At 35.3% G+C, this 18,805-nt stretch overlaps 1 long non-coding RNA gene, 5 other non-coding genes and 2 pseudogenes across 7 annotated transcripts; 2 read left to right on the forward strand and 6 right to left on the reverse strand.

The window, feature by feature from the left end:
• Positions 1 to 4,054: 4,054 nt before the first annotated feature.
• LOC145558547 (uncharacterized) lies at positions 4,055 to 12,001 on the reverse strand. Of its 2 annotated transcripts, none has more exons than XR_014092551.1 (6): positions 11,007 to 12,001; positions 8,898 to 10,894; positions 8,753 to 8,812; positions 7,871 to 7,926; positions 7,612 to 7,761; positions 4,055 to 4,431 (listed from the first exon to the last, which is right to left on the reverse strand). It is a non-coding gene; the product is annotated as an uncharacterized LOC145558547 (long non-coding RNA). The 2 variants fall into 2 exon arrangements; XR_014092556.1 differs by having other exon boundaries at positions 8,718 to 8,812.
• Positions 4,151 to 4,329, reverse strand: LOC145565477 (U2 spliceosomal RNA; annotated as a pseudogene).
• Positions 6,248 to 6,363, forward strand: LOC145566429 (U5 spliceosomal RNA). The gene has a single exon (XR_014095420.1). It is a non-coding gene; the product is annotated as a U5 spliceosomal RNA (small nuclear RNA).
• On the forward strand, positions 7,604 to 7,765 carry LOC145564114 (U1 spliceosomal RNA). Its single transcript, XR_014094750.1, has one exon. It is a non-coding gene; the product is annotated as a U1 spliceosomal RNA (small nuclear RNA).
• Positions 8,263 to 8,363, reverse strand: LOC145564096 (U6 spliceosomal RNA). Its single transcript, XR_014094745.1, has one exon. It is a non-coding gene; the product is annotated as a U6 spliceosomal RNA (small nuclear RNA).
• Positions 9,216 to 9,318, reverse strand: LOC145566767 (U6 spliceosomal RNA). The gene has a single exon (XR_014095487.1). It is a non-coding gene; the product is annotated as a U6 spliceosomal RNA (small nuclear RNA).
• On the reverse strand, positions 11,803 to 11,999 carry LOC145564961 (U2 spliceosomal RNA). The gene has a single exon (XR_014094937.1). It is a non-coding gene; the product is annotated as a U2 spliceosomal RNA (small nuclear RNA).
• Positions 12,002 to 13,657: 1,656 nt separating the features above from the next.
• LOC145564122 (U6 spliceosomal RNA) lies at positions 13,658 to 13,749 on the reverse strand (annotated as a pseudogene).
• Between the last annotated feature and the right edge of the window lie 5,056 nt (positions 13,750 to 18,805).

The raw sequence follows: 18,805 nt of genomic DNA on the forward strand, positions 1-18,805 counted from the left end.
AATTGTAATCACGTAAAGTGAAACATGGATGAGCAATAAAATGCTGAAAAGCGTGCACTTCTAGAGTATTGACAATTATGGGTCGGGGTACACGGTGGTAGCCCGTGGCTTTCCGAGGCTTGTTTGATCAACATGTCCTCTTTTCTTTTGGTATTTACATTTTATTTTATAATGAAAGTTAGATGGGATCCTAGACTAACTTTGTGAGAATGGAGTCGCGCCCATTCTTGCATCGCGCTAAACTTTTATTTTAAATGGTCATTTGGGACCAAAATGATTTGATGGATTGGACAACCTCGCCTATTGCTTACTCCAAATTAAATTAATTAAATTAAATATAAAGAGTCAAGTGTTTGGAATTGATTAGCAAGTATGTTGAGTCGATTGAATTGTTTAAGTGTGGAGTCTTGATTAATGAATTCGTGTTGTATGTTTATTTACTTTAATTAGTTGAGCATGCTTGGTTTGGTACGTTGTAGCTTGTATGTACTCAGCTTTGCTGATTGCGTGCTTTTGTGTGTTTTCTTTTAGTCATGGCATTCGCCTTTCAATGACCCTGTGATGATCCAATTATTACATTTGTATTATTGGGGAGCAGTATTGCACAGGTTAGCTTGATGATGTGAAGTTCGGTGATTTGACATACGCATTGTCAAGGGATTGGTGTGATTGAGAGTATTCGTTCTTTGTGTTGAACTTATTTATGTTTTACTATTTTAATTATGTTTTGGGATTTTGAATATTGGTTTGGTTTTAATAAGGGCCTTTATGGTTCCAATTTGTAAGCTTTGACTTATTGGGTTTCTAAATTATATTATTTAAATATTTAAGTTGGATTTCCGCTGCAATACTTTGATAAAGCTTTAACGTTTTAACACGTGGCGGTAACATGCCAATGGTTCTCCTCTATTTTTATTTAAAGTAAGTGGTTTGGAAAAGGGAGAATTATTGGGGTGTTACACTCATACTTTTGGAAAAGATACCACCACTATTGTCAATTTGTCATTGTCGCTTTCCTCCATTAACACCACCACCAAAACCGAAGAAAATCACCATTATCATCATCTTCTTCTTCGTCAATTACATGATGGTTTAGATTATTGCACCGCCTTACCACCACCACTATCGGATGTCCAATAACAGTATACAAATTAATAGTAGTAGTATACAATCAACAATAACAGTTTATTAATTAACAATAACAGTACAAACTTAACCTAAACCAAGTTATAAAGCGATAACATTTAAATCAAACCCATGAAATTTCCAAAAAAAAAAACAGAAAGCATATAAACCCAGATTCACAGATAATTATACTAATCAGCCAATAACAGTATACTAATAAAAATCACAGTATACTAATAAAAAATAACAGTATAACAATTAACAATAACTGTGTAAAATCAATAATAGTTATGACTGCCAAATAATTTTCATCGTCGACTTCAACCCCAAACATCCAAAGCTTAGATGAATAATCATCCTACCTGATTTGTATATTATCTACAAAAGCTTACAAATTCCATGGAAATAGATCAGAGCTTTGCGCTTAATTTCATTCCACAAGGGAGCTCGACTTTCCCTCGAGATTTTCGATCAATAGCCACCATATTTGGAATCTCCTCTAGATCTCCGGTGAATAGCCATTGGCTATGATGTCATTTTTGAGAACTCCATCTAATCCTCTAGTGTTTTTTCATGGAGAAATGGTTTACCCAACTATTTACCCCGATTAAGGTGGATTTCCATATTTAGGTGGAAGTTCTAGTCAAATTTCCCTCTCTGAGCTACCTTCAACTACACCACTGACACCGATCGACTGTTTTTTCGCGGGAAGAGCAGCAACTAAAGGGGGAGAGTAACTTCTCTGTCCTCCTTTTTTTTTTTACCCAACCCTTTTTCATTTTACCCCCAATTTTATTTTATCTTTTTTTAATTTGCAAATATTATTTTTGGATTTTTTTTAAAAATAACACCACAAATTTTACAAAAAATGGATAATAACACCACAAATTCTCAAACTTTAATTATAACACCACAAAAAAATCCAAAAAATGGATTTCACCACCATGTAACGAATTCTTGGATGGAATCCGTTAGTGGGGTTCGTACAAGACACGTGTCAAGTGGCTAGTGGTTTAAATAAATGTTAAAAAAAACCTAACCTAGCCATCCCACCACCTCTGCACCACCTGCCTCAACCGCCAACCGCCGCCGGCATCCACTACCCCAACAAAATCCAACGAAACCGAAGCCTTTGACCGCCGATCAACCACTTCGCCCCCTCTCCCTCCCCAAAAACCATCTTAAGCCCTCCAAACCACCGCAAAAACCATCCCTAACCACCGCAAAAACCATCCCTAACCGCCGCAAAATCCACCCCCATTTCCTGATCTGCCGCGAAATCCACACCCATTTCCCCAATTTTGCGAAATCGGCGGCCGAAATCGACCAATCGAGGGCTGTCATGGTCGATTTTGATCGTTTTGAGGGTGAAAGGTAAGGGTTTTCGTGGTTGGTGTTTGTTGTGGTAGGTGGTTAATTGCGGTGGGTATGCAGTGATTTGTGGTGATTAAGCAGGGTTGGGGTGGTTTTAGGGGAGGGGGAATAAGGGAAGGGGAATTTCGCCGGGTTTCCGGGGTGCAGGTGACGTCGTCGGCTTGGGTTAGGCGTTGGCGCGGCTGGAGAAGGTGGTGCTGGTGGTGGGATTGGCTGGGTTTAGGTTAGGGTTTTTTTTTTATTATTTTCTTTTTTTTAAACCAATGTCTTATCGACACGTGTCCATCGTGGGTCCCTTTAACGGATTCCATCAAAAAATCAATTAGATGGTGGTGAAATCAATTTTTTTGATTTTTTTTGTGGTGTTATGATAAAAATTCGAAAAATTGTGGTGTTATAATCCGTTTTTTTTTAAATTTGTGGTGTTATTTTAAAAAAAAATCCATTATTTTTTAATAGTTTCTCCTTCCAATACCACTTATAATAGTATAAGTATAAGCCCATCTCCCAAACAATACCATCCACTGTTCAGCAAAATACTCAAGTCTTAATAAAGAGTTATAAGAAAATCCAAATATATTAAAATGTGAATTTCCTCATCTCGATCACCAGGATCACTCCTGATTTCTCAACTTGATTAGGCTTCTAGACGGCTTCATTAATTTGATCCTCGTTTCAATGGCAGTGTCCTAAATGGCTTTATCATTCGCGATTCATTTACTGTTCTAAAATTTGATCAACCGCTTAGTAATCTAATAGCAGTCCTAACACTCACCTGCAAATATCAGATTTGTTTGTGGAATTCAGATTAGCCAGCAGGAATTAGAAACGCTCACCATATTTTGTCCCACATCAATGATCAACAATAGCAAAATAATAGTGTTTTGGGGTCAATGGGTGATCAGGTAGGATCGATGACGAAGTAGTTGGCTTCCATTGCACTTCAGGAGATGCACCCATACATCATGATTTGCAGCATCGAGGGGCCTGTGTCGTGTAAGCTCTGCCAACTATAGTTACACCCTTTTTTATGCTGAAACCACACCATACTGTCATAAACTGTAAGATAGTTTACAATACAAAGTACTTTCTTATCAGCACAAAATCAGGATTAATTCGAGAAAAGAACAAGGTTATCATTTTCGATCATTAGCTAACGTGAAGATGGAACACAAGTTTCAGCAGTTAAAGATGCTGACAAGTGACAAATAAAGGGAAACAACACACTTAACAGAATAACAATGATACCACAGAGCGTTTTCCTCTGCTCTTCACAGAACAGATACAAATAAGCAGGATATAAATTTCATGGAAATTTCCCATGAAGGTTGGGGTTTCTCATATGTACTTCGTATATACAAATTAGCAGCTTAGCACTATAGACTATAACATAATTTAGGCAGAACACCAAATAATTGAACTAATCATTTGTGAGGCGCGCCAGGCCCATGCAGTAGTGCAATGCATGGACAACGCTTGAAGATCCCAGTAGCAAGCTACCGTGGTAGAGCTTCCCCCTCAATTGAAGATTCATGATGTAATAAGAGTAACATACCTTCCATACGATCATACATAAGAAAGCCACATAATTTTATCACAAAACTTGTTTCACAAAATTTTTTATCACAAAACTGATGTGTGCCAAGCAGATATCAGATATGCAGTAGTGCAACACTGCAACGCATGGGCGACACTTGAAGACCCGAGTAGAAAACTATTGTGACGGGACTAGCCCTTTAACAATAAATTCAATACCATTGTATGTATCAGATATAAACTGATGAAAACAGATACTACACTTGACCTTATCCAAAAGGTCAAGAAAGGCATAATTTGCTTAGATTTAAGTACCTATATTTATTTTCTTGCATCATCTATTTAGGATCACCAACTCCATAGATCTTCCCAATTCTACCTAAACAGAACTACAATCTGCAATCAGAAAAAAGCAGGATTAGACATGCTGCAAGTCAAAATAGTGAGCGAACAGATATGGGATTGTGTTTTACTATGGATATAATCATTCTCACATAGTACTACTCATGACTGTTTGCACCCAAAAAGAAAGTTTTCATTTAAATATATATAGGAAAATTTGTCAAGAATAAGCCAACCTTTGTCCGGTTCGCTCAAAATAAGCCAACCTTTCAATTAACCCAAAATAATCCAACCTTTATAGGGTATCCACTTTAAATGAGTCAAGTGACCTGCAACCGGTTATTAACTGGTTATTAATGTTAATTGTGACACGTGTTAGAATGTGGTTCGTCATTTTTCTAATAATAATTAATTAGGAATTATTATATGATTAATTATTAAAAAAATCTATTAATTAAAAAAAAAACCCAACCCAACCCCCCTCACCCTCCCCTGCCAGGCCGCCGGTGGCCGGCGACCACAAAATTCCCCGGCGCCGACACCGACGGCCTCTCCCCCCACCCACGACGCTCCCACCCAACCCCTTCCCCTTTCCCCACCCCGACACGGCACCACTCCCCTTCACCCCCTGCCGGAAACGACCCCCTCCCCCGTCTCCCTGCCAAAGTCGACCCCTCCCTCCCCTTCCCCACCCGTCAGTCCACCCCCCAAACCCTTAAACCCACCCTAACGAAATCCTAACAAAATCAGAATTAGGGTTTAAGTGTTTTGGGGTGTCGATTGACGGTGGGGAAGGGGAGGGAGGGGTCGACTCCGGCAGGGGGTCGGGGTGGGAAAGGGGAACAGGAAGAAGTGGGGGTTGGGTGGGGGGGCATCGTGGGCGGCGGTCTGGCAGGGGAGGGGGGTTGGGGTTTTTTTCCTTTTTTTTTTTTTGAAATTTATAATTATTAGATTTTTTATAATTAATCATATGATAATTCCTAATTAACTATTATTAGAAAAAATGACGAATCACATTCTGACACGTGTCACAATTAACCTTAATAACCGGTTACAACAAGTTTTGACTCATTTAAAGTGGACACCCTATAAAGGTTGGATTATTCTGAGTTAATCGAAAGGTTGACTTATTTTAAGCGAACCGGGCAAAGGTTGGCTTATTCTTGACAAATTTTCCATATATATATGGGTGACCTTGGCTTGCCTCAGTCATACTTCTCAAGACATACCATGTCTTATGCCGCACAAATTGCAAATGAATTTATCATTATTAACAGATATAGCAAAAGATGCAATCCAGCTCAAAATACAATGACTATTTAGTGAAAAGGTCACCTTAGTGTTCAACAAATGATTTTGGCATTTCAAACATTGAAGGTTTCACAATTTGACTTGTTCATAAAAAAATGATATCAGAAAATTCTGTGCTGCACCAAGTGTCCATGTATGCTTAACAACGGAACACATCTAAACCTTGCTTATGATTTTTTATTTTTATTATTTTTTTTTAATAAAAAAAAACATGCAACAAACATAGCAAGCAATTATATAGAATGAAACCTTCATAAAAATGGACCCTAAATAATTCCCAACAAATTTACATTTGGTAGCATAATATTAACATCATGCCTTTTCTAGTGGATGATTAATGAATGAGTATTTAAGCTTAGTTTTCACTCTTAAAATGTGGAATGCAAACAATGAGTATAAATTTCCAGTTGGTAGCATAATATTAACAGCATACCTTTAGCTTAATACGGAGTATAAGATTATAGATGTGGAATGCAAAATAATCCCACATCACTTAAGTATAGTGCGCCAACGTACGACTCTATATATATGTTTCACTCTACAATTTTACACTCCACGCAGCCATGCAGTGAGCACAAAGCGAACTATTCTTTCGCCTTTTACTAAAGAATACCGTGTGCCCGCTGCACTCAATGGCATACGTTTATTTTTGGAGGGAGTTCCTTAAAGGATCATCCAACAAATCAAGTTCAATTATTTAATATTGTCCATTCTGTTTTTATTAAACAAGTTATTGAATGAAGCAATACAAAGCATAACCATTGTTTAAGTAGAGCCATAAAATGGAATCAACTATTCTAATATTTGTATCCATTCCAATCAGAAGCGTAGTCATTTAGATTGCATACAGGTTTTCTACATCGCTCCAATACCAAAGCATGTACTCCCAATGTTTCTATAAACCTTCATGTATCAGGGTAGCCCTAGCAGCCTAGCTGTTATTATAATATAAACAATTGTATTCTATCTCATGCAATTGGTTCAATCCCATCATTCTATTAATTAGTGACACCCCTGCCTCAAATTTTCATCCTATTGGACCTTACACGGAGTTACACTTACACCCCAATATGAAGTCCTCTTACCAATTACTCCGTATTATATAGACAATACCATCATAATATGAGCTTTAAATTTAATCTAGAACGGCGACAAATACCAAAAATTTCATACTTCAGGATACACATGAAAATGGATGCCCAATAATTCCCATCTTCCTGACTTTATGCCACAGACGTAACATAACACATCAACCAACTGCCTACTCTCCGCGCTTAACTAAATTGACCTTAGTTGGCAAACAATTCCTTATACCATATTTACTTTGTGATCAAACTGATCAACCTCTACAGCCCTTTTCGTCCACATCAAGGAGTTGCTGCTAGACTACTACCTACTAGTTGTAAAGATCTTTGATGTGCTAAAGTACCCTGCTGTGAAATGCATCACTTTTTTTTTTTTTTTGTTTTCAATGACAACCTGCCACAAGCTTCACACAATCACACGACAGTACGCCACCATCTAGTAGACAAGCATATTGCTTGTCACAATAACTATTGACCAGTACAATAAGTAGTTATCAAGAAGACCATGCAAGGGTTTGGCATGCAAAATTATGATGTAGAGACTATACATTAATCTACCTAGTAGGTATATTAACAGTATAAATCTTTCGATTTTAATATCTAGTAAAGTTAGTAATAGGTCTAAAGCAAATTCAGTATTAATCATTTCCTGCAAACTAAAGTTAAAATCACCCATCAGCAAGACAAAGATACATGAATTAATCACTTATTCAGAACATACAATCATGAAATTCAGCTTTGCAAGGTTGGATCTTGTCCCACATCAATTAACTAACAAGGGTTGTATTAAAGAGATGACTATAAAATAAAAATGAGTATGTCCAAGCAAATTACTTACCTGGACGGGGTCAATGGGCGATCAAGAAGGCCCATGTCCTAGGCTGGTGACCTCCATTGCACATTAGGAGGGGTGCCTGCTTAACATCTTCCCAAGAGGAAGAGTGTACGTCATAATTTGTGATAGTGGGGGCCTGCGTCCGCGCAGCCCCTATACATTTCTCAGTTAAATCATCAGATGTATTTCTTTGTAAATGATTAGCAAAACATGGGACGATAACTAAATAATTGTTAATAATTAATTTGACACAAAATCATACCTCTACTGCTCTCTACACTGCTGGAATTGGTGAAGCTCTTTCGGCAAGTTAAAACACTGAAAATTAAAGGAAACTCTTTTGATAATGATATAGCACTATTGAGGTACAATCTTCTCAATACAGAATTACAGATCAGTCATGCATAAGTTGAACAAGTTTCAGAGAGTAGTTAGCTATCTTAACATAAGTGGGGTACTAGATTGACAAGCTCAGGCTCACTTATAAGTTATAACTACTTTTAATGATGGTAAGGGAGTTTCAGTCAAAAGTAAAATCAGATATCAATACATCATCCAAGTAGGTTGGAGTGAGAAGAACTTCCAGTCCCTGGGATACACAAGCAAAGTAAAGAGATAAACAAAAAGACGCTATATTAACACCACAAAGGGAAAATAAATTTGGACAATTTCTCGATTTGTGCCTGTCATCCTTGCAGGGGTCATGCTAATCTTCTTTGTATCGTTCCAATTTTATTAGATATCTCCAAAGAGACAATAAGTTGTATCAATGCAAAATAAACAAAGAAGTTTCTTTTTATGTTTTCAATGTGGGACAGATTGATTTACACCTCACCAAGACCTATAATTTCCCAAATAAGTTCAAGGAACTGCCTATTTCTAAATAATCCAAGCAACACTTATAACAATTTCTGATTTGTCACTGGCCAGAAATTGGCAGCTTTGAGGCTTTACTATTCCTAGAATTGTAAAGATGAAAGCTATGAGTTCCTAAATTTTTTTTGCAAACATACATAGAACCATTTAGATGAAATAAAACACAAAAATTGATTGATCACACAGAGGGAGAATTGAGCAAGGAGATTCATATGTCTAGAATAAAGCATCACCTGTAATTCTAAACAGCTTGCAATGAATGACTCACCATTTGACCTTGTTTATACTGTTTGAAGCAAAGATGGATTGATCGAAACTTCAATATACCCTGTGGTTGGTAAAAATCAAATCGACGTGAATCAGATCATAGTTACAGACTAGTTGCTTGAAATCCTTTACAAAGCATTACTAACCTGGTCAAGAACGATGCATCATAGTGTAACTGGTGAATGGAAGCCAGGCAGAAATTTTTTATATATTTCCAAAGAAAACTGAAATTAGTTTTAATCATGCTATCTTTAATTTTATAACTGAAAAGGCAAATATAACATTGTGATTTGTGAAGCTTGTAAAGGATTCCAACTCAAAACATAAGCATTCCTTGATTGCCATTATTATGGACAGAGTGACATAAGCATTTGCAACAGAAGAAATAACAACAAAATTATAAATTTCCAACAGAAAAAAAAAAAATAAATAACAAAAGGGCTAAAAACCTCGTCGTAGGCAAAAAAAAATTGGACCATTTCTCGATTTGTGCGTGTCATCCTTGCGCAGGGGCCATGCTAATCTTCTCTGTATCGTTCCAATTTTATCAGATGTCTCCGAAGAGACAATGACTTATAGACACAACAGCATTATAAATAAAGCCTTTATATCATTATTTTTCAATGTGGGACTACATATATTGCTACATTTGTGTAGCCCATAAAATCTAATCTCCAGAAACCTATTACTTCCTCAGTTCTTTTTTACTTGACCCGTTTCTTTTATCACGTTTGCCAATGCAAAACTTTAACGATCAATAACTTCAATTCTCTATAAGTAAAAATTATAAAAGTTTTATATTATGATAGTACTTATTGAGACGAATCTAAAGAGATCCTACATGAATATATATTTCCTTACATATTATTCACAAAAGACGGTCAAAGGAGGGGTGGTGAATAGTGTAAAAGTCAAAGCGGGTCAAGTAATAAAGAACGGAGGAAGTAAATTGTTACAGCCAAAACATCTCATAGTGCCAAAACATATATCCAATCTTCTAGGTATCCTATCAGCCGAGAGTAGCTTCCAAAATGTGTTCCTTTTTCTAAACAGACCTTACTTAATAGTTCAGCAAGTCTCTAAACCAATAGACAACAACAAGGAAAGTTGAGCTAAAAGATTTAAATTTTTTCCTACCTGCCTTAACATCTTCAGATTCTGGTACTGTTAAGTATTGAATAATTTGCCAGCAAACAAACTGGACCTGTTGTAGCAAAGATGATCACGCATTTTCAGTTCGAGATGAAGCACGAGTAGAAAATATCGAAATGTTTTCAAAATGCAAATTATAAACCAAATTGAAAAGAAAAAAAATTCATATCCCTTCTTTCTGCCAGGTGATAATCTGTCAATTAAAGAACCAGCCAAAAAAAAAGAAGATTTTAGTAAAACACCAGTTCCTAAAACAAAGCCTACAATTATCTCTACAAAGAAATATAACAAAGCATATCAGTAAAAGACATAAAGTTTACTTGAACTTTGGTTTGCAAACTCAAATAAAAAACCACGCAATACAGACATAAATCACATAATGAGAAAACAAGACATACAGGCATAAGAGGAAGCAACAGCCAGCAAATGGCAGTCTCGGTAGAATCATTCCCCATACGACCCAAAAAAAATAAAAAAAATAAAAAGCTTGTACATTTATAAGTTTTTGTAGATAAAATTCACCTGTTCTCTGTTACATTTACAATAAGATGTAAGTGACAAACACAACCGTCCAACATCAATCAAGAAAGAAGAAAACTAGGAATTTGAAGCATAAATAACGTTGTGTGAGTGTGTGACCCTTCTCGCAGCTGTGCAGTCAGCACATATCAAACTTCCAGAAGACTGAGTGCAAGTTTTTAATCAGCAAGACTGCTACTACAGTACTCTCCAAATTGCCAAATTTCTCCCACCAAAATTTGACTTTATTCTTATTTTTATTTCTGTTTATTGGCAGCCATGGCAGGGGATGAAGGAGACCTTATTTTCTAGCTGAAATTTATTGCCAGTATCAAGTCCAACTCAATCACAGAGAGTCAGGTAAAACAGACTTTGTAGAAAAGAATAAAGGAAAATCTTCAATAATACCTTGAAGCAGTCTGAGGCATCGTGGCACTCAAAGGCGCAAGGAGAGTTCAAAGTACTACAGACCCTGGTAGTATTTAACATAAACCATTAGTCATAACAATTTAAGAATGCCATATCTGGGTTTAGACAAATAAAATTGTTAGTGGTAAAAACAGACTGCAGAAGCAGAATATAACCTGCTACAAGGAGCAGAATAGCCAAATGGAGAGAAGGGACGAATGTTTGGACTATATCTCAAGGTGGCATCACCATTGCGTACAATACTCTTCATTGTTCCCAGTTTCATATAAATCTGACTCTAAGTTCAACTGCACTCATGAGAAAACGACATACTAATCTACCACAAATCCCTTTTTTTTTTTACACTTACCAGCTCTAAGACCTCTGCACTAACTATTACAGCACATAATCTGTCCACTTTCCAAATTCTACTGAAAATAGACCGGAGAAATTCATACTTGTTATTCTTAGTTTCATAATAAAATTGTCATTTCCAATCAAAAAAAGAATAGTGTATTCTCACATGATATCACAACTCATTAATCATTGTTAAATTCTCTCACAGAACCAGAAATTTAAGGGTTCGTTTGGCATCATTGTGGTTTTCTGTTTTTTGGTTTTTTGTTTTTTAAAATCATGTGATATATGTCACATAATGAATCAAAAATTAGTCAAACTTATTAAAACCATGATAATTATGAAAACTGACAACAGAAAAGTGGAAACACCTTTTTCTAGTTTCCTGTTTTTGGTTTTTTGTTTTCAAAAAAACTGAAAACTGAAAACAAAAAACAATGCCAAACAAGCCCTAAGCTGCTTAAACTGAGATTTCTTTGCTAGAATCTCTTTTGCACTCTACTAAAGAATAACATCTGCTGGCTGTATTAATTTGCACTTTCTGAATGGGTTGCTTCTGGTCCCTGACTACTGTGGCTAGGTGTTGAAAAATGACTAAGACTTAACTAATCATTGGTGGGGTGCGCCAGGCCCGTGCAATAGTGCAACGCATGGGCGACGTTTGAAGATCCCAGCAGCAAGCTACTGTGGTGGATCTTCCCCCTTAAAAAATAAATTTAATATCATTGTGGGCCATTGGCCCACGTATCAGATATTAAACTGATAAGAACAGATACTACACTTGATCTTAGCCAAAAGGCCGAGAAAGGTATGATTTGTTAAGTCTAATCTTTTGCCTTTTATTTCCTGAAGTTTTCGTACCCTCGACGCTTCTTTTCGATGTGGTACATTACTCCTTAAATTAAGGTTCTGTTTACAGCAAACTTCCATCATCATTATTCGGATGTCTGAAGTTCATGGTTAACTAATGTATAAACAATAGAGCTAGAGGTCATAAAATCTACTAGTAGATTTGGTGAACAAAAGGAGGTGGTCAATCACACATTAATTGTATCTAAGGGTAAAGCTACACAAATAAAAAACATATCATACTTCCATTTGAACAAAAGGAGACTTGTTTATCACACACAAACAACATCTAGTAGTAAAGGGTGCATCCAGTGGAACATCCCCAGATTTCATGTTGACAAGGTTTGTACTTGAATTGTTTTTATTTGGGCAGTTTATGCTGTAAAAGAGCATGCAAAAGTAAATAATGAATTCCCAAGCCCAAATCATTAATATAACATTGTTTAATAATCATGTGAGTTTAACCGCTCAGAACCCCATATCTTGGACAAATCTCACAAATATGTAAGATACGATAAGTTAAAGACTTTCATATAACCAATTTAATAAATAAAATAGATTGAGTTAAACAAGCTTAAACAAAAGCAAAGGCCCTAAACACTTAGAGAGTGACTGGTTGATGTGAAAGAGTGGAAAACATGTTTTCCCGATGGTCAAAAATAATTCTACATTTCTACTAATGGAAGAAACAAAAATTATGTAACCCTTCTATGTTACTCGGCCTCTTTCATTTACCTCACATGTCGGACACCGACATCGACACAACACATGTCGGACACCGACATCAACACTTGGACACTTCATTTTTAACTAAAATCACAACTTTTTCTAAGAAAATGGATGAGTCCGATACTTGGACACCCGTGTCTAATTTGACACTTCATCCGAGTCCAAGTAACATAGTTACCCTTTATAAAGATGCTCAATAAATAATTCCCATTTCCCTTTGTTTGCATCAATAAAGATGCTCACATATATGGCGCCACTATTGAAAAGTAAGTGAAAATTTAGGTCTTACTAAGTTTCTATGGATTTAATTTAGTTTACATAGAGCTAGGCAGTAAGGCAGAATATTGAGAATACATAAACAAAGTACTTAAATTTAGCTATTTAAATGATTTACTACACTGGCATCATTCTTTATTTTGGTTCACACCGAGAGTCAATTCTTTGATTTATTATATGACGCTACGCTTAGTATGGATATAGTGCATTCTAAAATACAACCAAAGCAATAAGGTTATGGATAACAACATCATGTAATCCAACTCTAATTTATAGATACATGATAAATATGGTATGAGAAAACAACACAGCTCAGGAATCAACTCATAGAATATACAAAATAAGAGGTAACATAGTTTTTGTTTAAAGAAACCCTGTTATTGCTGAAGGAACAGCATCATCATATAACAAAAAAAATACATGACAGCTTCCGAGAACGAAATAGAAAACAAATTAATCTGTAAACAGAAAATTGGATCAAGGGAAGATAAACAGAACATAGAGGAAAAGCGGGAAAAAAAAAAAGGAGCAGCATAAACAATTTAAATTGATAATGGAGAGGCAGAAAAAGACAGCAATCATTTTAGTTAGAACTGCAGGGGCAGAAAAAGGACAAAAAAATTTGGACAATTTCTCGATTTGTGTGTATCATCCTTGCGCTAATCTTCTCTGTAACGTTCCAATTTTATCAGACATCTCCAAAGAGACAATACTATGGTATAGACAGTATAATATAAAAAAGTGTTTCTTTATAATTAAACCGATGTGGGACTAAAATATTTTATTATACAGCACAGCAGCACAAGTATAAAGTATATTGAAACAACACTTGTGCAAATGCACTCAGTGTACAGAAGACATAACACCTACAACCTAACAATCATAAAATAAAACAGGTTTCAGCGATTCATTATACAAACACCAGCCAGGTCTCACTGGATCTGCAGCGTAAAAGTATACAATACTTTAAGTTATTACAGATTTTAATTCTTTGGTAACATTCAATATGACTATGAGTATGACATAATCAACAATAGATATAGACAGATTTGTCATTGAACTCTTTATCAAACCATCACATTGACATAGCAAGATATTGCAAATTGAACCCCCGCCAAACAATCAGAGTTAGAAGATTATGAAGCACAAAGTTGACCTTCCTAAAAATCAAATGACATGGGTATTTCAAGCATCAGACGATTCATCATTTAAGCTTTTTTCGGGCAAAGAATTTCAAAAGGTTGTGGAAGATACCACAAGTCAGTTCATAATAATCTCAAACAAGAGGCAAGCAAGGAAAGGGATAGGACCTTTTCGAAAAGGGGCTCTGATTTGGCAATATTTTTTAACTTTCTGTCATTTAGGCACAAGGAGCATTATTATGTTTCTATCATAAACTTGATGGTTCATGTCATGGTCATTGTTATGGACTTATTTCTTAAATGATAATCCTATAATCACAATCAAAAGCCTCAAAACAAGCTGCAACCACAAAAGCTCTCCAATAACTGAATAATGTAATAGTCAGTTACTAAATAAAAAGAACAAATACCGGGAACTTATGGTGCCAGATATCGATCCATTTCCTCAAATTTCACTTCTAATTCAGCTCAGGTGCCTTAAGTAAACAACGGAGAGCCCAAATATGATGGCGATAATTCTTCAACCTGACAGTTAACAGCAGGAGATTTGTTAACACAACTCTCCTAGTTAAACTGCAAATGAAAATTGCTTAGATAATCGTATAAGTCTACAAAATACTGCAGTTAAAACTATAAATTGTACTAGTCTACAAAAGAACTGCAGTTTTAACAGAAATTCAGTAAAACAATTCATTTCTATAATAACAAATGACACTGGCAATACAAGTACAGAAGGAAGGGCCATTTGACCTGTTTGAGGCAAAAAAAGTACGAATCTCTTTATGGATGATGCCACACCAATATCAGTTCAGGATCAACCAAAATCACAAGCACATTTCTTGACATACTTTTCAGAGCATGAAAACATTCAGAAACAAGCCAATTAAGTATGCAGCTCTCCTATTACAAACTAAGAAGCTTCATAAAGTGCAACTGAGTAGGCAAAACTCGCTTTTAATTTCACAACAGCAAACCATAGCCATGAGCCCATGATACATGAAAATCTGAAATGATCAAAGTGGAACCTCAATCAACACATCACAAGTGACTATTATAACTAGGATCTTGGTCACAATCGCTTGGGGCATTAGATAACAATTTAAGATATTTCTTAAAATGGTATTAATTTAGGAATGTACGGCAAAATCACGCATCGATTGGTGTAATTAATGTTCATTTCAGTTTAATATTTCTGCTTCAGTGCTTCTAGTCACTCAGCTAGCTTAAGTCTATTACGGAGTAACTAAATACATGCACACAAAATCAACAAAGCCCTGAATTGTAACTAAGTATAGGAACCTCAATACTCAGGGGTCAAGGCCACGATATACTTCTAGGGAAGAAGCTCGACATGCACCGTAATGTGCTAATGTCACATGGGTTTATTATATACTAACACTCCAAGTCTCCAACATATATACAATTATACTCCACAAACATTTGGAATAACAAATAGGGTGGAATAAATTAATTAGAAATCCAAATTAAAGCTCAGCCCGTCAATGCTTCATCTCCTTTACAAAATTGGTAATTAAATCACAATTTTAACATTATAAGCCCGTTTCCAATTTCACTAATTAACATTATAAGCCAATCTTCCCATATATCAAATTAATCAAAATAGGAACAATAGAAGTAGTAGTCATCCCTAATCCCTGCAAACTAAGACCTGAAAAAGGCGAATTAATACGTGATTGTACTCCCTAAATATCCCATGTAAATTTTGTTTTCTCATGTACTTTTATTACTTTCTCTCTCTATTTTTTGCATACCCAACGTGAATTTACTTTTTCAATATATTTTTACTATTCTTATTTGTGTTTATTAATTCCCGTGAAAAATGCCCATAAAGGACAATCAAAAGAAGACGGAGGGAGTAATTCATTTTAGCCTAATTTAACAACATAAGTTAGCGATTTATACCCATATGGTAACACTAGGAAATGCTAGTCAGATTATTATTTAAACATCCTATAGATTAATGCATAATGTTTTACTAGGGTTTTGTCACATAGATGATGTGTCCAATGTAGCAGGTTATCAAATGGAGTGAGAAAATAATTTTTTACATCATTAAGTCAAAAATCAAAATTAAAAGTTGTTCTTCACCTCATACTACACGGCTTGAAGTACTTTGAAACTCAATTCACATTGCAATTTTCACAGATCTCATAACAAAAAAATTAATGTTAATTAACTATAATTACCAATAATTGTTCATACTTGTGTTAATTTAGTGTGCTCAATAAAAAGCCAAAACTTTAATTTTAGGAAAAACTGAAAAAGCCCATAAATTTTTGGAAAAAATAAAAATATAATTAAAACTCAGAATCATGCTCCTCCACACACACACACACAGTAAAAAAAAAATAATAAAAAAAAATAAATAATAATAATAATAATAAAAATTAGGAAAAAATAGTGCAAGTATTAAATAAACGAACCAAAAAATAAGTGTATTAAAAGGCAGTGGATTACCTGAAGCCCAAATAATTGGTGAAATGGATGGCTTGTAGACTGTATAAATTGAGGAGATTATCAACCCCTATTTTTTTACCAAACGAAATTAACAAGCAAAATGAGTTCATTTATACTACGTATTTAAGATTGTCAAAATTTTATGAGCGAAAGTCAAAATACTTTTGGAGTTTTGGGATTAGTGATGTTACATTTTTACTACTCTTTCCGTGTTTTTTAAAGTGACACAATTTGATTGACACGTAGTTTTAGGAGATTTTATTGACTTTAATAAAATAAGATATTAGTGGGGTGGGTTGGAGGAGTGAGAAATGATAAAGTAAGAAAATGTGAGAGGAAGTGGGGATCATGAAAGGAGTGAGAAATGATAAAGTAAGAGATAGCGAGGTGAAGATATATTATTAATATGTAAGGAATTTCTAAAAGAGGAAGTGTGTCACTTTAAAAAAACGACCGTTTAAGAAAAGTGTGTCACTTAAAAAAAAAAACACGAAGGGAGTATAGCGACAATGTGAATAATACTGAGGCGGCAAAAATAGACACAATATTGCACCATACGAATCATACATAAAAACAATTAAACATTGAGTTAGTGTCAAGGGTTTATGAAACAATTGGTTAAACAAGTTAACACGACATGTCAATATTAAATAAGTTGGGTTAGTGTGAAGGGTTTATGATACAATTGGTCAAGCATTTTAACACAATATTAAATAAGTTGGGTTAGTGTTAAGGTCCTCCAACCCATTAACTTCTAGCACTTACTCCAATAGTATTCTCTCTCTTTAAAATATATACCTTAATTTGAATTAATACATATATTAATGTAGAATTATTATTAATAATATCTCCGCATATGATTAATCTTCTCCTTACTGACATTGATCAAAGTAGATTATGTTTGGAATGGGGCCTATTGTCACGAAATGTGCATCAAAGGCCAACAACAGTCCTTACATACCAACATAAATCCTTCCGGCGCATTTTGTTCTCACCCATGCGCACCCTAGGAAGTTTTCCCAGGAGGTCACCCATTTTAAGACTACTCTCAGCAAAATACGCTTAACTGAAAGGTATCTTATAAATACACCTTGTTCGTATGAGTAGTATATTAAGTTCCTTTAAAACAATCATGAGAGCTATTGCAACTCTCTACAATTTACAAGTAACTTGAGTAATTTTAATATTAGACGTGTTTGATGTATAATTTTAACAATATATATATACCGTTATGTATCAATAAGTATGAAAAAAAAATTTATGAAAATTAATTAAAACCAATTCAAATTCAATAACATATTACACGATAATAATAATAATTATGTTAATCTGTACAGGTGTTGTAAATCTTCATCATCCTCCTCATTAGGACATATAACATATCTGCTGTGTACCATCTTAGCCAAATAAAAAATATTCTACAAATGAGTATTGTTTCATACAGTACTAATGTATAATAATAGTTTGAGATTGAACCAACTCAATCAAGTAATCACTAAGATGTAGTATTGATGATGAATGAGTGATACAAGCATTTATCATAAGAAAAGTGTGTTTGTGAATGCCCTTTAAAAGAGGCTACACAAGTGCGGTGCTCTTATGGCCATGGGAAGGGCAGCCTTACTATCCCAATCTTCAAAGTCTGTTCCCTGAAACAAAGGGTGAGCGTGCCGTGCTTCCTCCTCCGTGATAAACCCAAGCTCCATGCTAGTCTTAAGCAAACACTTATACCCCCACTTGAATCACTTGATTGAACTTCTCTCCACACCACCATTCCTAATAGCTTCTTGTTGACTTTAACAATTTGATCCTCGCTTCAAGAATGGAAGTGTCCTAAATAGCTTTATCAGTTGTGATTCATTGCCCATTCTAGAAAATTAGCCAATGTTCAAATATTAGATAACACCCCCTTGCAAAAAACAGAGCAGTTCAGAATTCAGATTAACTAGCAGGAAATAGAAGGAACACTCAGCAAATACTATCCCACATCAATGATTGCCAAGAAGATGGTAATAGCCTCTTGAGGGTCAATGGATGATCAATTAGGAACATAGCCTAAGTAGTAGCCGCCATTGCACTTCAGGAGGTACACCTATACTTCATAATTTGTGGCATCAATGGAAACGCGTTTGTGTGGCCTCTGC

The sequence above is a fragment of the Chenopodium album genome, chromosome 1, assembly GCF_948465745.1.
Source record: "Chenopodium album chromosome 1, dcCheAlbu1.1, whole genome shotgun sequence".
In the NCBI taxonomy this organism is placed as follows: domain Eukaryota; kingdom Viridiplantae; phylum Streptophyta; class Magnoliopsida; order Caryophyllales; family Amaranthaceae; genus Chenopodium; species Chenopodium album.